Source organism: Gossypium arboreum, chromosome 1, assembly GCF_025698485.1.
Source record: "Gossypium arboreum isolate Shixiya-1 chromosome 1, ASM2569848v2, whole genome shotgun sequence".
NCBI classification, from domain to species: Eukaryota; Viridiplantae; Streptophyta; class Magnoliopsida; order Malvales; family Malvaceae; genus Gossypium; species Gossypium arboreum.
In genome coordinates this window covers 13,479,293-13,498,379 of record NC_069070.1, presented here as the reverse complement: position 1 = coordinate 13,498,379, position 19,087 = coordinate 13,479,293, and the positions used below count along the sequence as shown (strand labels likewise).

At 38.1% G+C, this 19,087-nt stretch overlaps 2 non-coding genes across 2 annotated transcripts; both read right to left on the bottom strand.

The window, feature by feature from the left end:
- Positions 1 to 12,214: 12,214 nt before the first annotated feature.
- Positions 12,215 to 12,321, bottom strand: LOC128282516 (small nucleolar RNA R71). The gene has a single exon (XR_008272811.1). It is a non-coding gene; the product is annotated as a small nucleolar RNA R71 (small nucleolar RNA).
- A 5,452-nt stretch (positions 12,322 to 17,773) lies between these two features.
- Positions 17,774 to 17,880, bottom strand: LOC128281528 (small nucleolar RNA R71). Its single transcript, XR_008271752.1, has one exon. It is a non-coding gene; the product is annotated as a small nucleolar RNA R71 (small nucleolar RNA).
- Between the last annotated feature and the right edge of the window lie 1,207 nt (positions 17,881 to 19,087).

The window sequence follows — 19,087 nt, the reverse complement described above, 5'->3', positions numbered from 1 at the left end:
ATAACGGTTTAGCTCTCATCTCGCTAAAATTGACCCGTCATCGACAATGCTAACCCCGTGTTCATGGCTCTCAAAGTGAAAAGAAATTTTCGCTCAAGGCGCCAAGAACTACATTTGCTTTTCCGGATGATAATCAATCACTAGATCATAATCCTTTAATAATTCAAGCCATCTTCGCTGTCGCAAATTTAGGTCCTTTTGATTCATCAAGTACTTCAAACTTTTGTGATCAAGAAAATTCGCATTTTTCACCGTATAAATAATGTCGCCAAATCTTCAAGGCAAAAACAACAATGCCGCCCAAATCATGTGTAGGATAGTTCTTCTCATGCGGTTTTAATCGCCTCAAGCATAAGCTACTACTTTGCCCTCTTGCATCAACACACATCCAAGGCCCATCAATGATGCATCACTATAAATTACGAACTCCTTTCGACTAGTCAGTACTAAAATTGGTGCTTCATCAATCGTGCTTTCAACTTTTCAAAACTCGTTGACATTTATCAGTCCATTCAAACTTAACATTCTTTCGCAACAATTTAGTCATAGGAGAGGCAATTATCGAAAATCCTTCAACAAAACGCCTATAATACCCGGCCAAGCCTAAAAGCTTCTAACCTCAGATACATTCTTGGCGGTTTCCAATCAACGATCGCAGAAATCTTGCTTGGATCCACCAATACCATCACCGAGACTATATGCCCCAAAAATCGACTTCACTAAGCCGTAACTCACTTTTACTAAACTTGGCAAACAGTTTCTTTTCTCTCAAGATCTCGCAATATAATTCTCAAGTGTTCGCATGTTCAAACTCATCTCGAGAATAAATTAATATGTCATCTATAAACACTACTACAAACTTATCCAAATATGGCCGAAAATCCGATTCATTAAGTCCATAAATATGGTGGAGCATTTGTTAAGCCAAAAGGCATCACCGAAACTCATAATGTCCATACCTTGTCCTAAAGGCGGTTTTCGCACATCGACTCCTTAACTCTCGGTGATAGTAACCGGACCTCAAATCAATCTTTGAAAACATGTGGCCCCTTTAACCGATCGAATAAATCATCAATCCTCGGCAATGGGTACTTGTTCTTTATAGTCACTTTATTGTCGACGGTAATCAATGCAAAGTCTCATTGAACCATCCTTCTTCTTCTGAATAATACAGAGCACCCTGTGGAGAGAAACTCGGTCTCACAAATCCCTTTGTCCGTTAACTCCCTGAATCGAGCCTTCAATTCTTTTAATTCAATGAGCCATTCTATATGGAGCAATCGAGATCGGTGCGAGACCGACAACAAATCAATGGCAAAATCTATCTCTGTTTGGAGGCAACCCTGCAATTCCTCCGAAATACATCCGAAACTCACAGACTATAGGTATCGATTCAAATTTCAGTTGAGACATCTCAACATTCATTACATAAGCCGATAAGCTTCACACCCTTTTCTCATGTATTTACGTGCGGACATGTGCGAAATCACCATAGGCAATTTATTTGATTCGTCTGTTTCAACCCACGTAATTTCTCCATTTTCACATTTTAACTCTAGTGTCTTTTGTTTACAATCTACCTTAGCATCATACAATGTTAACCAGTCCATTCCCAAGATAACGTCAAACTCACCAAATGGTAACAAGATCAAGTTGGCCGGAAAGCAGTGACCTTGAATCATTAATGGGCAATTCTTGCAAACCTTGTCAACTAGCACATATTGGCCTAAGGGTTCGACACTTTAATCGTAAACTCAAGAATTCAACAGCAACTTTTATTGGATACTAAATTCATGCAAATATAGGAATGGGTGGACCCGGATCAATCAATGCAATAACAATAGTATCATAAAGAGAAAATGTACCAAGAATGACATCGGAGATGATGCATCTTCTCGAGCACGTATAGCATAAGCTCTAGCAGTGCTCTAGCTTTCGATCTTGCCGTTAAATCTTTCATCACAGTTCTACTACTAGTCCCACCTCCCAGATTTCTCGGTGGTCTACCTCTACTAGCGGTGGTATTCTATCTAACACTCAAATCTTTCTTCTTTAACCTTCTCCGGACAGTCTCTAATAAAATGCTCGCGAGAACAAGACTGAAACAAGCTCGCTCGGTCCCCAACACTCACCATAATGTTGCTCGCCACATTGTCGACACTCGGGCTTTCTAGGTCGACATTACCCATACTTGCCACCAAGTAGCTTGAGCTTTAGACCCGAATATGCTCTACCACGATCTCTGTAAATCCCCAATTGAAACTGTCATTCGAGGGTTTGTCTCTTTGGACCTCTTTGGTTGAGATTGAAATGGCTTACTTATCTGTCTTTTTCGACATCTCGAGCCTCAATAGCGCTTTTCTTCTTTCTTTGTTCAATTCTTGACTTTAAGAGCTCGATCAACCAATACTACAAATTCTTTCAACTCCAAAATCCCTACAAACACTTTAATGTCCTCATTCAGCCCATCTTCAAATCTTCTACACATAATGGCCTCGGTGGACACACATTCCTGGGCATACTTGTTGAGTCTTACAAATTGCGCTCATACTCTGTGATGACATTTTTCCTTGCTTCAATTCAAGGAACTCCTTCCGCTTTTGATCAATAAATCGCCGACTTATGTATTTCTTTCTAAATTCTTCTGGAAGAAATCCCAAGTAACTTTTTCTTTTGGCACCATCGCAACCAAAGTCTTCCACCAGTGGTAGGCCGAATCTCTCAAAAGTGATACAAGACACTTTAAGCATTCCTCGGTGTACATGAGAGCTCATCAAATACACGGTAGAATTTTCAAGCCGAATTCCGCTTTCTCGGGATCATCATCAACCTTTGCTCTAAACTCTTGCCCCTTGTTTTGAATCTTGTCAACCGGAGGCTTGTTCATTCTTACCAAATTTATACCTTGAGCAGCCTGAGAATCGCCCGAGGTATAGGAGGGGTGGAGGAGGTTGAGCATTTGGATTTGCTCGAATAAATTCAAGATACCAATTGTTCATCATTTGGAGAAAGGCCCCGAGCCTCATCTCCTTGTCCCAATGTCTCGTGTCTACTTTCCACAGTAGCGGTCCCTTCAAAGGGAGCCGGCGCATTACATTAGCAAAGATCATCACCGCAGTTCCTTGGGATCCATTACTATATTAAAACAAAACACGTTTAGAATAATCGAGTCACCACACTATCACAATATTTTTATGGCATGTATAGCTAGACTTTTACACACACTTTATTAGTCCGAGAACCGACTAAACCATAGCTCGATACCACTAAATGTAACACCCTTACCTGCTACTGTCATAGGAACAGATACAAGGTATTACCGTAACATAACATATACCAAGATAGAAATATGTCATCCCATTTGATAATGCATCGTATAACATATATCTTGAACAATATTAGCCAACTTTTATGGCTTGTACAAAGTAATCGGTCGAGCATCTTGTAACTAATATTTTAAACCTAGACAAATATGACACATAACAAAATAATTTTTTGCCTACTATACATGCCATAATTCAAAACATTTAGTTCAAATACCCCAAAGTATGATAGTGCGGGTAGATCTTCACGATCCTTGACTCTGAGCAAGTCGGAGAACACTATAAGACAAAAGAGAGAAAACGAAGTAAGCTTATAGCTTAGTAAGTAGTATGTAAATACTAATTTAAGAATCTAACATGTTTACACAACAATTCAAGTATGTCTACTTTAACTTCACTACTTATTCCACTTCGATTAAGCTGTCTCTCTGTGTCATATTCACTAAATAAATCATAACTCGAGTTACAAAACTCGAAATTCATATCCGTAAAATTTCCCTGAATCTAGACTCATAAAGCTTCTTGCTAAATTTTTTTATAATTTTGGTTCAGCAGATTAGTACAGTTTATTAGTTAAATTTTCCCTGTTACACAGCTCGACTGGCCTGACCTCTGTCCACTACGAATTGAATTTCTCTCAGTACATAACTCAAACAACCCTGAAGTCTGTTGTATTTAAAACTAGTCTCAATAAGGAATTTAGGCATGTAAACTATATTTCTTAGTTTGCTTTGTACAATTTTAATGATTTTTCAAAGTGGAAACAGGGGATCACGTATTCATCCTGAGCAAGTCAGTTACAATTGTAAATATCTCAAAATATAGAATTCCTTTGCTTGCCCTGCTTCTTTTATATGAAAGTAGACTCATTAAGCTTTAATTTACATCTCATTCAACCTCTAATTATATTCCTCCTATTTTTGGTGATTTTTCAAAATCACGTCACTGCTGCCATCTAAAAACAGTTTTAATACTAATTTCACTCTTTCACACATTCTTTATGCTAACCTCATTTTATCGTATATATGTATATGCCACAATTCATTTTCACCACATTTCATTCACTATAAGTGTAGGTCCAAACCACAATGTCACCACAAAACCATCCCGTTGAACAATTCGGATCAATCCTCGATATTTAACGGTTCAAAGACACAACCCCACCATCATACTTCATTTAGTTCGGCTCTCTTGTACACATGGGGAACACTTAGTACCACTCATGCGACCTAGCTGATTTGTCTCGTAGCTCTCTTGTCTACATGGTGTCCTTCACTTGGAATCACGCATGCGACCTAGCTACATTTATCTTTCACATAGCTCTCTTGTCTACATGGTGTCCTTCACTTGGAATCACGCATGCGACCTAGCTACATTTATCTTTCACGTAGCTCTCTTGTCTACATGGGATACATCTCGTATCACACATGTGACCTAGCTACTACTGAGGTGTCTCGTAGCTTTCTTGTACACATGATGTGCACTCAAGCATCATACATGTGACCTAGCTACGCCCTCTATTTCATTCGATCTCTCCAATGTTCAACCGGATCTCTCTCTCAGTATTTATTTCCATTCTTCCCATAGTCAATTTATATTTTAACATCAGCTAGTATATTTATATAATAGGCTGAAATATAAGAATGTACATGAAATTATTGTAATATTTACATAAAACTTACCTTAGTGCAAAATATGGAAATTTTGCAATTTAGTCCAAAACTTTTCTTTCCCTGCTCGAGGTCGGTTCCGCGCCTTTCTTGATCTATAATAACACATTTAGCTCATTTAATACTCATACTATTTATTTCAATCCAAAAATCACATTGTAGAAAAATTACATTTTGCCCCTAACTTTTACAAAATTACAATTTTGCCCCTAGGCTCGGAATTTAATTTCAGCCCTTATTCTTATGTTTTATGATATGCTGAACATTTTCTCTTCTACAACAACATCAAATTCCACTCTATCATATAGTTATGAACATTAGGTATTTTTACCGATTATGCTGCTTTTACTCGCTTTCACTTAAAACCGAGTAGCACAAATTATTTAACACAATTTAAAACCTCATATTCTATCATAAAACATCAAAATACACAAATTTCACCTATGGGTATTTTTCCAAATATGAACCCTAGGTTAAATTATTACTAGCATAAGCTTAATCGAGCTTCCGGATTCCAAAACGTAAAGAACATTAAAAACGGGCTTAGAATCACTTACTATGGAGCTTGAAAGTTGAAGAATCCTAGCTATGGAGAGAGTGAAGTTTCGCAGCAACTAAATGGGGAAGATGACTATTTTGTGTTATTTTTCCCATTTTATTTCATTTAATATCAAAATAACTAAAATACCCTTACTACTAAACTTTCCAAAATTCCTTCCATGTCCTAAATTTGTCCATGAACTTAAAATTGGTAGAATTGCTATTTAAGACCTCCTAATAAATATTTCAAAACAATTTCATACTAAAATTTCTAGTATGCAAATTTTGCAACTTATTCGATTTAGTCCCTACTTTCAATTTAAACACTTTAGGCATAGAATTTCATCACAAAATTTTCACACAATCATGCAATCATATCATAAACCCCAAAATATTTATAAAACAATTATTTCTATCTCGGATTTGTGGTCACGAAACCACCATTCCGATTAGGCCCTAATTCGGGTTGTCACAGAGCTAATCTGAAGCTTTGGCTTTTTCCCGATTTAAGTCCGAATGTGGTTTATCTTGATATGCACCAAAAAAAGCTTGGCCAAACTGAACCTTCTTCTCTAATGGTGATTTTCGGTGGGAGAGACCAAATGAAGATGACGCAAGTTTTGTTTTATTTGATTTAGGTTTTAATTATTCAATTACCATTTTAACCTTTAAAATCTTTCAAAACTTCAATAAAACCTTATCCATGCACATCCTGTAACACCCGTAATTCGTACCCGAACCGAAACAGGGTTACAGAGTATTACCAAACTTATAATCGAACAAATAGACATTTCATGTTCATCTCATATTCAAATAAAAAACCAAACATAATCAATCATATAATCCCTAATATGAGCCCTCGAGGCCCAAAATAGACATTAAAAATAGTTAGGGACTAAACTGAGTACTCAAGAAATTTTTCAGAAACACTGATTTTTTTCAAAGTGCAGGGGACACACGTCAGTGTGACCAGGCCGTGTGTCTCACATGGCCAAAGGACACGCCCGTGTCTCAGGCTGTCTGGGCATTTGAAATAGGAACACACGGTCGTGGCCTAGCCCGTGTCTGTGTCCGTGCCCGTGTAACTCACTAACTTGGGTCATATGGCCAAACCATATGTCAGTGTGCTAGGCCGTTTGCTAGGCCGTATGAAAACTAGAGGGTCTATGGCCGTGTAAAGCTATTGACTTGTTTCGTTTAGAAATCACAGGGGACACACGACCATGTCACTTGGATGTGTTTCACAGACGACTGAGACATACGCTCGTGTCTCTGTCCGTCTGTGTAACGCCCCAATTTTCGGGAATTCTGTGTATGTTGGCAAAATTTAAAATTTTTGTGTTCTGTCTGTTTGGCGTAGGTTTAATTATGTTAGTGGGCCTCTACAAGGCCCAAGCTTAAGTTAAAACTTAGTAATTTTAGTTAATTTTAGTTCTGTAAGAAAAAGGGGTTCTGGTTAACTGGGCTTTTAAGTATTAATTGGGTAAAATAAAACATAAAGAAGCAGGTGGCATGTGACGCCACTAGGAAGGCTATAAAAGTGGCGTGTGGATGCTAGGGAGAACCAAGGTTCAAGTCACAATAGGAGCATATTAAGGGAATTATTTTTTATGTTTAGAAAGGGTAAGTAATGGAACTCAAGTAAAAGACTGTCAGGAGGAGTTTTGAGTTGCTCAGGTGATTGAGTAAGGAGGGGATAAGGGAGAGGATTTAGGAGCTGATTAGGGAGAGTAATGTTGGCCGAATGGTGGACTCTTGAGGAGCAAGAGTTGGTCGACCAAGGGTTTTTCTTTAGGGGGCAAGTTTCAGCTAGGTCAAATGCCAAGGATAAGTTCGGCATTAGGGGTAAGTTGTGCCGTTTTCTAGCCATCCTTCCTCCTCTTCTCTTCTTTTCTTTTTATTTCCATCTATTTTCTCCTCTTCTTTTCTCCATAGCTGAATCCTTCTACCACTCTACTCTACACCACTTCCTTACTATTATTTTTAAGCCTTACAGCCGAATATAACAAAAGCCGAAATCCCGAAAGTTCATATTGTCTGTGCCAAATTCTCCTAGCAAAAACCTACTGATTTTTTTCATACTTTTTGATTAATTCTTTCTTTTTCTGAACCCTAAACCTCTGTCGACAAAGCCACTACAAAATCTGCATCTTTTCTTCACTGCTACAAAAAAAGCCGAAAACGCATAGCCATAGGGACATAGCTGAATCTAAGATCACCAAAGGCTCGACATTTGTTATCATTTGAGGGGTTAGATCTGCATCAGAATCGAGTAGGTGTTAATTGGAATCATTGAATGAAGGAACTGGTGGTAAGTTTTTGAACTTAATCTTTATTTTAGGTTTTAGAAAAAGCCGAAACCCTTAAAGGTTAGGGAGGCTGTCGACTTGGGTTTGTAGCTCTAAGGGTTGTTATAACTATTTTATTTTAATAATAGTGGGATCTAGAGGCTGCTGATCAAAGGCTTGGATAAGTGGAACGACTAGATCTAGACATAATCGCTAATTTCGGCAAAGGTAGGATCACTAGTGCCTAAGGTGTTTTTGGCCGAATGTGGTAAGGGGTTAATACGTAGTTCATTTTCGATAGTTAGATTAACGTGTTAGTAATCCAATTGTAGGTAGTTCGTGTGTGGATCTTATCAGCATATCATCGAAAACAGGTGTGTAACTGACACCCTCTTATAGACTAGATCGGCAAAAGCCGAAAAGCCGAAATGCCGAAAAGCCGGTATTTTGAGAACTTGTGAGTGTGCGAATGCTCGTGAGATTAATAGTTTGATGTATATGGTAAACTAAAGTGATAAGATTGCAAAGTGCACGATTCTGTGCATTTCGATGTTTTTGGGCCTAATAGGCCAAAATCGGGATAATGGGCCAACAAGCCCAATTCGGTAAGAAAACGCAGTAAGTATTTCTGGTAGTATGTAAATGGCTATGTTATGCATGAAAACCTTAAGAATAGTTAAATTACTTGAATACCCCTATGTATGGGAAATTACTGTTATACCCCTAGGTGCAAAATTACCATTATACCCCTAGGGGTACTTTTGACTGAAAAGCATGATGATCTGATTCCGTTTGATGTATGCCATGATTGTATATCTATTGCATGGGGACATAGGTTATATTATGGAGGAAGAGTCCGGTGGCTATGCCACAATTATTCGATCTGGTGGCTCGCCACATATATTCTGATTCCGTGGCTTTGCCACGATTATCTCAGATCTGTGACTCTGTCACATTATTCGCTCGCGACCATGCCGCATATTTCTGTAGATTGTAGTGGTTGGGTGGGTCGAGTAGTCTCCCCACATGGTGAAAGGTTGGTATGGGGGTGCATATGGTTGGATATGGGTTGGGTTTGCATAAACATGTAATATCTGTTCTGATCTGTTATGGGCCTATGGGCTATATTCTGACTTCTGTTCTGGGCTAAGGCCAACTTATTCTGTTTCTGTGGTTTGAGCCGATATAGGCTATGGTTGGGTTAATTTATACACTGAGTTTCCCTAAACTCACCCTTTGATTTTCATCCATGCAGGTAATCCCCAACCATAGTGGGCTTGGAGCTGTGAGGGATTCGGAGTGGCTACACATTCTGTAAGTTGATTTTATTCTGGTGAACTGGACATCCTTTTTATTTACGTTTAAGGTTTTGAGTTTTTTTTTAAATTGTAATAAGGTCGCTTAATTATCTTTTTTTGTTGGTTTTAATATGTTTTATTAAGGTAGGTATTACTTATATTTAACTGTTGGAATTGGATAGCTTTAGGGCGAGTTTTCAAGAACAATAATTGATTTCAAAATAACACGACAACAAGCAAAGCTTCTGCAATGAAAATATTTTCCAAATTAATCACTTTCCTAAAAAGGACTTAATCAAATTGGTTTCCTGGAAATATACATGACTTTAAGGTGTGGCAATGGCGGTGTGCATGTCTAGGATTGGATCTGAAGGGAGCTTGGTACTTAAGCAGTCCGATGGACACACCTCCTCTTTCACGGTTTCCTACCTGGTGCACAGCTTCCATTCACTTTAACCTGCAATGAAATTATCTTTTAAAACACTAAGTAAGTTTTTCTAGATCAACAATATAAAATGTTTTGAATGCTTTGATGTGGCACATTGGATCCGGCCATAATGTCTAGGCCGGGTTTGGGGTGTTACAGTGTGGACAAAAATAGGTCATTTTCCAAGTCATATTTCTCACCCAAATTGGTACCAACATAGACACAACAATTTTCATATAACCATGACATAAATAGGCATTCAAAACCAACCAACATCAAGCCTATAACATGTTATAGTATCACATACAACCATGATACATATATGCACCTTAATTGGCCACTTATAATCATGCAAACAATATCTCCAAAACTACCTAATTGATCAAACACATATATGTATCATTGTGCCTAAAACTTAACATGTATGCCACTTATCAATCTCAACTATTTGGTACCCAAAATACCAATTCACAACCAAGGCATTCACATGGCAACCACACACCACATACAATAAGGCTATTTACATATTTACATAACAAAATATATGTCCACAATACAAGCCAATTCAAATGGCTAAAACACAATAAAACACATATAGGCTACCAATAGCTAAAATGACCTATACATGTGATAAACCGTAAATTATACATATTTTTACCCTATTTTTAATTCATTTTATGGATGATTTCTCATTAGAATTGGTGAATTCGATGCTTCTAATGCTTTAATTTCATGTTTTATACTTAAGAGAGCATAAGAGAGCAAAAGCAATGAGAAACAAGCCAAAAACGAAGAAAATGGGCCAAAGTACGAAATCAACATGGGCTGGACCTCTTCACATGGGCAGACCACATGGCCGTGTCAATCTGGCAGAATTAGAGCACGACTAACACGAGCATGTCACATGGGCGTGTCCTTGCCGAGCCCAAGTTGAGTCTGATTTTGAAAAGGCTAATTTTGAGGGCTTCTAGGCATTCCAAAGCCTATAAATACAACCTAGAGGAGGAAGAAAGGGGAGACGGAGAATAGGGGGTAAGGAATTACCCCAAGAAAGCCGATAGATCCATCTCAGAAGCCGGATTCATCATCAAGACTGAAGATCTCTCTTCAATTTCCCTTCAGGAGTTTTGGGTTTTCTTTATATTTTGTATTCTTTATTCTTCTGAGATGTTTTCTTATTTAGTTATGAACTAAATCCCCTAAATACCTAAGGGGAATGAAACCTAAGATGAATCTTGTCATTATTTTTTGAATCGTATGATAAATATTTAACTTGTTCTTAATTATGTGTTCTTAATTGTTGTTTTGATATCCCAGGATACTGATTCAAGACATGCTCTTATTCAGAAGAGGAATAGACCCTGTCTAAGAGTACTTTTATCATAATTAAGCGGATTTGATTGCGCGTCTAGAAATAGGGTGACAAGATTTTGCCGAATTAGGGTGAAACCTAATAAGGGGGTCTATAGATCGAGTTAATGCAACCCTAGAGTGTTAATTAGAGAAAAGTCTCAGTTATTCAATTTAGGGATTAGATGTTATTAGTCTTGAATAGGGATAATATCATATCTTAGGGATCTCTATGGAACAAGTTGAATGAATAAATCGTCCGATTCGGAGCCAGAATAACAAGTAAAGTCTAGGTGGATTTTTCCTTAGGTATTGCCTCAAGACAATCGATTTTCCCAAAAGCAATTCCCCAATTCTTTTCTCTGTGAGTTCTTAGTTTAGATATTTAGTTAATTAAAACAAAACCCCATTATTCTTAGGCTAGATAATAAAAAGACAGTCATTACTAGTACTTTTAGTTCCTTTGGGTTCGACAATCCAGTCTTGCTAAAACTATACTACTGTTCGATAGCTGCGCTTGACTTTTCATCGTGATAATAGTTAGTCTAGGTTTGATCTTCATTATAAATATTTATTACTTGTTACAAATCACGCAATCAAGTTTTTGGCGCCGTTGCCAGGGAACTAAGATATTAGGAACACTCAAGTTTTATTACTTTAGCCATTTATTTCTCTTGCAATTTAATTTTATTTCATTATTATTATTTATTAATTTACTTTTTCTTTCTCTTGGTAAGTTTTTATAGTTTATGACTAGAAGAAACCCGTCAGAACCATTACTTTTTAACGAAGAAATCGATCATACAGCTCGTAGAAATCAAAGAGAGATAAGGCGCAGCTTACGATACACAGAGAACGAGCAAGAAGATGATACTCAATCCTCAATGTAAGAGATGGTGAACACCAAGGCAATCACTACCTCTCGCAATTGGCTAATCAAAATCCGCGCCCACGTACTATGTATGACTATGCTAAACCTTCTTTAACAGGAACTGAATCTAGCATAGTTAGACTGGCTGTAGCTGCAAATACTTTTGAACTGAAACCTAACACAATTCAAATGATATAACAGTTTGTTTAGTTTGATGGTTTGCAGGATGAAGATACCAATGCTCATTTAGCAAACTTTCTGGAATTTTGCGATACATTTAAAATCAATGGCATTTCTGATGATGCCATTCATCTTCAGTTATTTCCTTTTTCATTGAGGAACAAAGCTAAACAGTGGTTGAACTCGTTACCACGAGGGTCAATTACTACTTGGGAACAAATGGCCGAAAAATTTTTACTAAAATATTTTTCGCCGGCTAAAATGGCTAAATTACGTAATGATATCTCTTCTTTTATGCAGATGGATTTAGAAACACTTTACGATGCATGAGAGAGATACAAGGACTTACTAAGAAGGTGCCCTTACCATGGGTTACCACTTTGGCTACAAGTACAAACATTCCACAATGGTCTGAATCCCTCGACTCGGCAAATGGTTAACACAGCTGCTGGCGGAACCATCAACAGCAAAACACCTGAAGAGGCTTATGAATTCATTGGAGAAATGTCACTGAATAACTATCAGTGGCAAGTCATGAGGACTAAGCCAACAAAAATAGCCGGCGTTTATAACGTCGACTCAGTTACTATGTTGTCAAATCAGGTAGAACTTCTCAATAAAAAGATTGATGATTTACTTGGTTCTACGTAGGTACATCCAATAATGAGGTGTGACTCAAGTGGGGGAGGTGTGCATACAGAATATCAATCCTTCAATCCCACGACTGAAGAGGAACAAGTCAACTATATGGGTAACAATAACTTTAGATCTCAAAATAACCTATACAGTAATACTTATAATGCAGGTTGGAGGAACCACCCAAATTTTTCCTAGGGAGGTCAAGGGAATCAAAAGCCACAAAAACCTCAGGGTTTTCAACAGCCACCTTACCAACAAGAGAAGAAACCAAACATTGAGGAGATGCTCTCAAAATTCATATCAATGTCAGAAACCCGTTTCCAAAATACTGAGACAGCACTTAAAAATCAACAAGCATCGATCCAAGGACTCGAAACTCAGATAGGCCAGCTATCCAAACTAATCTCCGAATGCCCACAAGGTAGCTTACCAAGTAATGCTGAACCTAACCCAAGGGAACACCTCAACGCAATTTGTACTCAAGATAAGGAAGGACTTATTGCGCCTGAGCCAGAATTGATGCAAGAAACTATGGTGAGCAAAGGTAAAAGTGAGGTAAGTCATAAAAAAACGGTGAATGAAGAATATAGACCTCATGTCCCATACCATAACGCGACAAGGAAAGATGATAAATGCCAAATTATACATGTTTTTACCCCAAATACTTAGCATATTTACGGATGTTTACTAATAGATTTGTGGATTTTGGTGCTCTTAATCCAGTTATTTCACGTTTTGTACTCAGGAGAGCACCAAGGGTCAAAAGGAGCCAAAAACGAGCTAAAAAGGGACAAAACAGACCAAATCGAGAAGACCACACGGCTTAAGCCTTGCCACACGGGTAGCTCACACGCCCATGCCTTTCGAGGGTGTCGACCAAGGTTTGCACGACTCATACGGCCTGGCGAGCCCATATGATCGTGGCAATTTAACGGATAGAACACGGCCTAGCAACCACGTCACACGGCCGTGGCACACGGGCGTGTCCCTTTTTTAAGGAGTTGTATTTTACACAGAAAAAGGATACTTAGGGGGCAAGAAAGCCAATCAAAAGTCTATATAAACACCCTAAGTATGACCTAGAAAGGGGCCTCTCTGTCCAGAACTTTTTTGGAACACAGAACCATACGCCGAGAATTACTTGAAGGAAGCTAGATGATCCATTTCAAAAGCCGGAGCTACTCCAAGACTGAAGATTTCTCTCAGAATTCCTTCAGGGGTTTTAGAGTTTTCTTTATGTTTTGTTATTTTCATACTTTTGAGATGTACTCTTATTTTATTATGAACTAAACCCCTTAGATTCCTAAGGGGGATAAAACCTATGATGGATCTTGTTATTATTATCTGAACTGTATGATAAATATTTAATTTGTTCTTAATTATGTGTTCTTAATGCTTGAGTTAATATTATGCGTATTAATTCATGATTTGATGTGCTTATGCAGAGGAGGAATAGACCCTGCCTAAGAATAGATTTGGCATAATTAAGCGGATTTGATCGAACGCCTAGAAATAGGGTTACGAGATTTTGCCGGATTAGGGTGAACCTAATAAGGGGATACATAGATCGAGTTAATACAACCCTAGAGTGTTAATTAGAGAAAAGTCTCGGTTATTCAATCTAGGGATTAGATGTTATTAGTCTTGAATAGGGATAATAACTTAACTTAGGGATCTCTACGGAACAAGTGAAGTGAATAAATTGTCCGATTCAGAGTAAAATAACAAGTGAAATCTAGGTGGATTCCTCTTTGGGTGTCGTCTTTATTAATTGTTTCTCTTCAAGTCTTTTTCCAAATTCCATCTTCGCTTTAATTAAATTAGTTAATTAGTTTAGATAATTAGTTTAATAAACAAACCCTTTTATTCTTAGGCTAGATAATAAAAAGATTGTTATTACTAGTACTTTTGGTTCCCTTGGGTATGACATCCGGGTCTTGCCATTACTATACTATTGTTCGATAGGTGCGCTAGCCTTTTCATCGTGATAATAGTTAGTCTAGGTTTGATCTTCATTATAAAAATTTATTACTTGTTACGAATCACTACTATCAAGTTTTTGGCGCCGTTGCTGGAGATCTAAAATATTAGGAACACTAAATTTTTATTACTTTAGCCATTTATTTTTCTTGCAATTTAATTTAATTTAATTTAATTTTACTATTTATTAATTTATTTTTTGTTTCTCTTGGCAGGTTTTTATAGTTTATGACTAGAAGAAACCCGTCAGGACCCTTACTTTTTGACAAAGAAATCGATCAAATAGTTCGTAGAAATCAAAGAGAAATAAGGCGTAGTTTACGATACACAAAAATGAACAAGAAGACAATACTCAACCTCCAACCGATGAGATGGCTGAAGACCAAGACAATCAGCTGCCTCCTGCAATTGCAGCTAATCAAAATCCTGCTCCACGTACTATGTATGACTATGCTAAACCCTCTTTAACAGGAACTGAATCAAGTATAGTTAGTCCTGCTATTGTTGCTAATAATTTTGAATTAAAACCTAAGACTATTCAGATGATACAGTAGTTTATGTAGTTTGATGGTTTGCAGGATGAAGATCCCAACACTCACTTAGCAAATTTCCTGGAATTTTGCTATACATTCAAAATCAATGGCGTTTCTGATGATGCCATCCGTCCTCGGTTATTTCCCTTTTCATAGAGAAACAAAGTGTAATGCCCTAATTTTCGAGTTTTCTGTGTTTCTGTGATTTTTAAATTTGCGTGTGCTCTGGTTGGTTAAAATATATATTTTAGTAGGTTAGTGGGCCTTTGGAAGGCCCAAACTTAAGTTAAATCCGTGGTAGTCTTCGGAATTTTAATTTTATGAATAGGTGATGCAATTGGCGTTTGGGCTTTTAAGAGTAAAAGGGTAAAAGATGACACAAAAGGAGTGTGGTGTAGTGGCAAGGTGGCACCACTTAGGGGACAAGGAAGTGACGCCATAGAGGAAGCAAGGGGTCCAAGGTTCAAGTCTTGGCTCTTGCAATATATTTTGGTTTTTCTTTTCAATAAATCTGGAAGTAAGTAGGTGCGCTTTAAAGTTTAATGTGTTGGGTTTATGACACTAATGAGTTGATGGCCTAGTGGTGGTAGTGTGAGTTGGCATGTGAGAGGACTTTGGTTCGAATCCCTTGGCATGCAAAGGTTGATTATTTTACTATGTTGGGACAGCAAGAGTTGGTGTTGGTTTTAAACTCGAGATAGAGGATCCCACATCGGAAGCTAACATAAGAGTAGATGGAGAGTGGCTTTAAATAGAGCAAACCATGAGGAGAGTAGGCATACCCTTCTTGGCTGATCCTTTCGCTTTGTGACGTGCTCGTTTGGGTTGGGCGTCACTAAGAGTGTTTGGAGTCTTGGATTAACTGCAGCCTCCTAACAAGTGTGTATTTCTCATTACTCTAGCAAGATGGGACGGCTATTTCGGTCATGATAATGAAATGGGCCATGTGGTCCCAATGGGTCCGTAGGCCCAAGTGGATAAGTTGTAAAATTACTAAAATACACCTGTAGGGTAGGACTACCGATTTACCCCTGGAGGGTAAAATGACTATTTTGCCCCTCGTACGTAAATGACTAACTTGTGTGATGATTGGGTTAGTTGACGTGGATTTATGTTAGTTATCGTTAATTCGTAAGTCTAATGTGTTAGTGATCGATTGTAGGATTATCGCGCGGGAGATATCGTCATCAATCGTCATCAACCAGGTGTGTAAACGACACCCTCCCTTAGACTGAATCGGTAAAAGCCGAAATACCGAAACGTTGGTATTTTGTGAACTCGCTAGCGTGCGAGCGCTCGTGAGACAGTTGTTAATGAATATGGTGCATTTGGATGATTAGAGTGTAGATGGTGTATTTGGATGATTAGAGTGCAGAGTGTGCATTTTCGTGCACAACGGTATTTTTTGGCTTAATGGGCCGAAAACAAGCCAATGGGCCAACGGGCCTACTTTGGTAAAAAGATGAGGTAAGTACTTCTGATTACTTGGTAAACGTTAGAATGAGCATGAAACCTTAGCAATAGGTAATAATTACTGAAACACCCTTATGCATGCAAAATTACGATTTTACCCCTAGGGTTATTTTTTTTGAAAAGCATGATGTTACTTCAGATATCGTATGCCATGACATATTATTTCATTGCATGGGACATGGGTTTATATTGATGGAGGAAGCGCTCGGCACCTCATTGCAATCTGGTGGCCTCGCCACATATATTCTGTTACGGTGACTTCGTCACAATATCTAGCGACCTCATTTGCAATCCGGTGGCTTCGCCACATATATATATATCTGCTCGGTGGCCTAGCCACAATATCAGTATCTAGTGACTTCGTGGGAATATCCGGTGCCTTCACTGCAATTTCTATGGTGTGTAGTGGTTGGGTGGGTCGAGTAGTCTCCCACATGGTGTAAGGCTGATGCGGGGTGTTATGGATGGCTCGGGTTGGGATTTCGCATTCATGATATATTTGTTCAGATCTCGCTATGGGCCTATGGGTTTTATTCTGATTTCTGTACTGGGCCAAGGCCCAGATAAGTCTGACTTTGAGGTTTGATCTGTTTTGGGCTATGGTTGGGTCATGTTACACAATGAGTTTACCAAACTCACCCTTTATTTTCATCTCTGCAGGAAATCCCCAACCATAGTGGGCTTGGAGCTGTGAGGGATTCAGAGTGGCCATATCATCTACAAAGTTGGTTTTTCTAAGTTAGTTTATTTTTATTATTTTTATTATTTTTATATTCTGATTTAATTTTGGGTTTTAAGTTGTAATAAGGCCACTATTTAAATTTCTTTTTTCGCTATGGTTTTATTTTCTGATTATATTTATACTATGTCAAAACTGCTAGTGTTAGGCTGTGTGGGTTTTCAAAATTAATAAATGTTTCCAAGACTCAACAAGCACAACAAATGGATTGCATAAAGATTGATAAACCGACTTTTCATTCAACCGCTGTTTTTACAAAGACCACCCCAATCACTTAAACCAACGAATGCATACTAAGTCGTAAGTCCATGTGGCACATCAGATCTGGCCATAACGTCTGGGTCGGGTTTGAGGTGTTACACTAAACAGTGGTTAAACTCGTTACCACGAGGGTCTATCACTACTTGGGAGCAAATGACCGAAAAATTTTTACTAAAATATTTTCTACCGGCTAAAACGGTGAAATTACGCAATGATATCTATTCTTTTGTGTAGATGGACTTAGAAACACTTTATGATGCATGGGAGAGATACAAGGATCTATTGAGAAGGTGCCCTCACCATGGGTTACCTCTATGGCTGCAAGTTCAAACATTCTATAATGGTGTGAATCCCTCGACAAGACAAATGATTGACATAACTGCTGGCGGAACCATCAACAATTTAACACCGAAAAATGCCTACGAATTCATAGAGGAGATGTCACTAAACAACTATCAGTGGCAAGTCATGAGGACTAAGCCAACAAAAATAGTCGGCATTTATAACATTGATTCAGTCACCATGCTCTCTAATCAGGTAGAACTTCTCAATAAAAAGATTGATAGTTTTCTTGGTTCTATGCAGGTACATCCAATAATGAGGTGTGACTCAAGCGAAGGAGGTGTGCATACAGAATATCAATCCTTCAATCCCACAACCGAAGAGGAACAAGTCAACTATATGGGTAACAATAACTTTAGACCTCAAAATAACCCATACAGTAATACCTATAATCCAGGTTGGAGGAACCACCCAAATTTTTCCTGGAGAGGTCAAGGGAATCAAAAGCCACAAAATGCTCAGGGTTTTCAATAGCCACCTTATCAACAAGAGAAGAAGCCAAACCTTGAAGAGATGCTCTCTAAATTCATCTCGATGTTAGAAACCCATTTTCAAAATACCAGACTGCACTTAAGAATCAACAAGCATCGATCCAAGGACTCGAAACTCAGATAAGCCAGTTGTCCAAACTAATCTCTGAAAGACCACAAGGTAGCCTACCAAGTAATACTGAACCTAATACGAGGGAAAACCTCAATGCAATTAGCGCTCAAAATAAGGACGGACTCGTTATACCCGAGCCAGAAATATAACAAAACAACGCAATGAACAAAGGACGAGAAGAGGTAAACGATAATGATCCCAAACAGGTCAGTACGAATCATGAACCTCGTGTGCCATATCCTAAAGCGATGACGAAAGATAGAACAGAAGAACAATTCGGTAAATTTGTCAAACTCTTAAAGAAATTACATATTAACTTATCCTTTATTGAAGTTCTTTCGCAGATGCCCAATTCAGCAAAATTTTTAAAGGAAATTCTTAGCAATAAAAGGAAATTAGACGCTACATCACATGTGGAACTCAATGCAGTCTGCTCAGCTATTCTAAAGAACGAGCTACCTAACAAATTAAAAGATCCAGGGAGTTTTACAATTCCTTGTTTAATTGGTAGTTTATCTGTGAATAATGCTTTAGCTGATCTAGGGGCAAGTATAAATGTTATGCCGTATA